The sequence below is a fragment of the Manacus vitellinus genome, unplaced genomic scaffold, assembly GCF_001715985.3.
Source record: "Manacus vitellinus isolate BGI_N305 unplaced genomic scaffold, ASM171598v3 scaffold_10_pilon, whole genome shotgun sequence".
NCBI classification, from domain to species: Eukaryota; Metazoa; Chordata; class Aves; order Passeriformes; family Pipridae; genus Manacus; species Manacus vitellinus.
Genome location: NW_021938838.1, coordinates 1,854,489 through 1,859,839, shown reverse-complemented (window position 1 = coordinate 1,859,839; position 5,351 = coordinate 1,854,489).

The window sequence follows — 5,351 nt, the reverse complement described above, 5'->3', positions numbered from 1 at the left end:
AGGGATAGGGGATAACAGTGGGATACAGGGATATAGGGATGGGGGATAACAGTGGGATACAGGGGTACAGGGATACAGGGATACGGGGATGGGGGATAACGGGGTACAGGGGTACAGGGATACGGGGATAGGGGGATAGAGGGATAACGGGATACTGGGATAACAGTGGGATACAGGGATATAGGGATAACGGGGATAGAGGGATACAGGGATAACAGTGGGATACGGGGATAGAGGGGTACAGGGATAACGGGGATATGGGGATAGAGGGATAACAGTGGGATACAGGGGTACAGGGGTACAGGGATAACGGGATACAGGGGTACAGGGGTACAGGGATATAGGGATACAGGGATAACAGTGGGATAGAGGGATACAGGGATAATGGGATACAGGGGTACAGGGATATAGGGATACAGGGATAATGGGATATAGGGATATAGGGATACAAGGATATAGGGATAACAGTGGGATACAGGGATACAGGGATATAGGGATAACAGTGGGATACAGGGATAGCAGGATACAGGGATAGCTGGGATAGCAGGATATAGAGATAACGGGATACAGGGGTGCAGGGATACAGGGATACAGGGATAGCGGGATACAGGGATAGCAGGATACAGGGATACAGGGATAATGGGGATACAGAGATACAGGGATAAGAGGATACAGGGATACAGAGATACAGGGATAACGGGACACTGGGATAGCAGGACACCAGGATACTGGGATAACGGGATACAGGGATAACAGGATAGTGGGATACCATGATAACGGGACACAAGGATACCAGGACACTGGGATAATGGGACACCAGGATAACAGGACACCGGGATAACAGGATAGTGAGATAACGGGATAGTGGGACATTGGGATGCTAGGATACTGGGACACCAGGATGACAGGATACTGGGACTGGGACACCAGGGGCAGCACCGGGCACTGGGGTCGGCAGCCTGTGCCTTGCCACTTGTCCCTGCCTTGTCACCTCCCCCTGCTCTGTGCCACCTGCCCTGCCCCATGTCACCCACCCCTGCCCTCTGTCATCTGTCCCTTTCCTGTCACCTAGTCCTGCCCTGCCACTTCCTCCTGCCTATCACTCCATCCCTTCCCCAAGTCCCTGCATCCCCTCCTGTGCCCCCCAGCCTCACCCCTGTCACCATGTCCCTTCCCTGTGTCACCCCACCTGTGCCACTGTCCCTTTGCCTCACGGCAGCTTCACACCTCATGATTTGGGGGTCCTGGCGGGAGGAGCAGGGCCAAGGCAGGGCCTGTGTCACCACCACCAAGGGACCGTGCCATGGCCACAGCAGGGCTGTCACTCACCACCCAAGGACACAAAACTTGGACTGCATCCATCTTTTGGAGGAAAAACCAAGGAACGTCCAGATCAAGGCTCTGCCATCCCTGCTGGAACAGAGCTCCTTGGAGGGATGGGAGTGATGCTCAGCCCAAAAAACGTTTCCCACCCTGGCTCCCTTTGCTGCTCGCCAGCTCATCGTGGGATTCTCTTTTCCCAAGTTTCCCCAAATTGCAGGGAAATTTCCAGGCCCAAACAAACAGCCACACGTGGGGTTTGTCACTGGCTCCAGTGCAGCCTGCCCAGGGGAAGCGTTGCCATGGCTACGGGGAGGGGGAAATTCAGATCCAGCGAGAAGGCTGAGCCGATGGAAGTGCTTAATTAAAGATGAGAAGGCACCAGGGAAGTTCAGATGTGTGCAGAGCAGGGATGGAGTTGGCAGCAGGCAGCTGTCCAGGGGACTGCCCATCCTGCCAGGTGCTGGCACCTTTTATTTTTATCTCTTGGCCAGAAAAAAGTGAGGTGCCCCCCCACGAATGGCAGGGGATGCAGGCTTGGGGACTGGGGGAGCTGAGTGCAATGGAGGTGGCACCAAACCTGGCTCTAACGCCGTGGGAAGCTGGGGCAGGGCAGGACACCCGACTCCAGGCATGGGAAGGGAGATGCTGCACCAGCATCCCACGAGGAGAGCCAGACTGGGACACCAAGCAGCAAGATGGCCTTCTCCTTCTCCCTGTTGCACAACACAGCCTTCAGGCACACATGGCATGCTGAAGGGTGCCCTGGGTATTCCATTCACATTTCCTGAGCTCTGGCACAGAGATTAGACCCAAAAAAACATTCTTTTTCCCATTATTGCAGAGCAATTTTCCCCAGCCGAGCCCACTGCTTTTCTATCCCCCTCCCTCCAGAGCAGTTTTTTCCTGGAGGCTGAGAGGGGACACTCACTGCCTCTGTAGGGCTGGATTTAGGGATGTGTCTCCAGTTGTGCCCAGGCTGGGGAGAGAAGTAGCACAGGTACCTGACACTGGTCCATCTTCTGCTCCACAGGGAGCAGAGCCCCAGCACAGGGATGGCTCTGAGTCACCAGCCCATCACAGACCCACTGCTCCACAATGCCCAGGTCTCTGCTAACAAAGAGACAAGGTTGGTCCAAGGTGGGACCTGGGAGCAAAATTTGGGCTCTGGGTGCACTCCCTGCCTTCCCTGGGGAAATACTTCCCCAAGCTGCCTCTGCGAAGCAGCCGGCAGGAAAAGGGGCTCGTTGCTGCAGGAAGGGATTTGCTAAGGCTGAGAAAGACTTCTAGAGAGGGCTGTGAAGCTTCAGGCAAGGAAAGCAAGTGATGATTGTTCTTCTGTTTGAAGCCATCTCCCACAGGAGTGTCTGGGCACAGGGCGTGTCCCCTCTGCAGGAGAAAAGGCTGGATGGTTCCCTCCAGCCTTCACCCACGTCCCAGCTCTTAAATTACTTCCTAGGTTGGATATTAGAAAAAGTTTCTTAACCCAGAGTGTGGTCAGGCACTGAACAGGCTCCCCAGGGCAGTGGTCACAGCACCAGCCTGACAGAGCTCAAGGAGTGTTTGGACAGCACTCTCAGGCACATGGTGTGATTCCTGTTGTTGTCCTGTGCAGGGCCAGGAGTTGGACTCAATGATCCTTGTGGGTCCCTTCCAACTCAGGATATTTTATGATTCTCTCTGAACATGCCATCAGATTTTGGAAATTGCAGCCCACCATGCTGCTGAGAGAGTCAGATTTTAATTCAGCAGTGCTCCAAGATCAGCCCTGTTGCCGTGACCCACATCACTCCCCCCCTGCTCTCCACATTCACTGTGGCAGGCAAGAGTTTAATTCTTTTCAGCACATGAAATCCATGCAGTGAAGACCTAAAGCTTTCAGAAAAAACCCGAACAACACAGTACTATATCAGAACCCCCTTAATTCAGCTGCAGGATTTCAATAAAGAGAAACATCTAAGGGAATTTTGATAACTTGAAGGCAAGGCACACGCTCGCTGCCGAGCTGAGGCAGACAGCACAGGCTTTTAAAAGCTTTCTGATTTACTTTTATATGAGAAAGAACGCAAAAGGCAAACCTCATGTAAAAGGAAGTCTGGAAAACCGAGCCTTGCAAAGGAAACAGGATGGATCACATCACCAATTTTTTGGGGTTGCAAGGTTGTTTTGCAGATAACAGCAGAGATCTCTACTTAAACACTCATTATATGGTCCAGCCAAGGGCTCTGGCAGAGATTTCTCCTCTTGGCCTCACACTTTCATGTGGATCCCACATCCATATAACACCTCCATCTTCTCCAGGGGACTGGAAGCAGCAGGAACTCATGATCCAAAAAGCTTTCTCTGGAACGGTGAGCAAGGAAAAGGAAAAGGCTGGCAGAGAGGATGGGCCAGACTGGCTCATGGATCCATGGCTGTGAGGGAGTAAAGGAGGAGCTGTGCCAGCTGTGCCCTGCATGGACACATGTTTTCCATGGATCCCCCTGCCACGGGTAGAGCTGCATGGGACAGCCTGTGCTGGTGGCGTTCCCAATCCAGCCAGGATCATCATGCAATCTGGGGCTCTTTTACCACCTGCCAGGTTTTTTAGCTTTTTGTGCATCTTCCAGCTTATCCCTATGACCATAATGCCCTGGACTGCAGAAGCAGGTAAGGGGCACAGAGGACAGGAATGAAGAAAGCCAAAGTTGTTTCACAACCTATTCATTTCAGCCCTGGATGTTGCCAGAAAGCACCAAGAGCACTAAACAAAAGGCACAGCACCAAGGAACCCGTGTCCTGCCTCCAGCACAGCTGACTTGCTGCACTGGCACCACCACAGCCCACCACACCTCCCAGCTGCTCAAAAGTTAGTCCAGGTCCTTCGGTTCTTGGTGTTTTTTCCATAAGTTCCTCAGCCTGGTAGGATCAGTAAGAAATACCTGCACAAAGTGCTGGTCAAACATTGGTCCTGCTTATCCACAGTTTTGAGCTCTGGCTCCCCAGGGATGTGGTGCTGTGGGGTCCCCCAGGGACATCCTCCAGCCTGGGGCTGAGTGCAGGAGTGCTGAGCACCTCCCTCTTTTCTGCACAACGGCCTTGGCACAGCAAACAAAAACACTGTTTTCAGGATCACAGCAGGTTTTATTCCCTCAGTTTCTTCCCCACACATTTTATTTGCCTTGCACCATTGTATTTCAGACTTTTGAAATTCAGCAGCAGTAAAAACAACCTCAAAAAACTGTATTAAAAGTATCTCCCAAAGCCAGACGAGCCCCCTCTGTTAACTGTATTCTCCCTCTCCCCCATAAAGCATGAATAAGATCCTTTCCAAAGTGCCCAGGGCATCTTCCCTCTCATCACTTACAGGGACAAAAATGAGGACACTCACACAGAGTTTGGGCCATCCAAGCCAACCCTGAGCAGCAGAAAGAAGAGCCCCAAACTGTTTAAGGGCTCAAATGCTATTTAGAAAACAAAAAAAAAAAAAAAAAAAAAAAAAAAAAAAAAAAAAGACATAATTTGCCCAAGATTTAGTTGCAGGGTGATTTTCAGATTCAATTTTAAGTCGCATTTAAGCTGCATTCAGGCACAAGAGCAGGGGATCTGCCTCCGGTACAGCTGCAGAGAGGAGCAGGCCCAGCCTGCTGGAAGCAGGTGCTGCTGCCAAGCCCCTCTTCATCTCAAACCCCGCCTGAGAAGCACCAGCACAACAGCAGGGTTTTTTGGATGCTTCCCTTCACATCACAGCCCAGCCTGACTCTGATTAATTAATGGAGCCTGCTGAAATCCCAGCCTTAGCTACTCTGGCTGCTGCCAGCTACAGCGAGCTGCACAGCTGCCTTCCACTCCCACTTGAGAGACTTTGTATTTACCAAGTATTAATTAGATGAATGTGAAGCACCATTTTCCAGGCAGGGGAAATCATCTGCTCTCTCCCTGCCCTGTAGCAAGCCCGTACTGAGGCAAGTCTGAAAAGGGAGCAGGTAGAAGTGGCTCCTCCTTGCTCTGCACATCTGGCACTTTTCGTATTTCGCTGCTTGTGCTGCCCC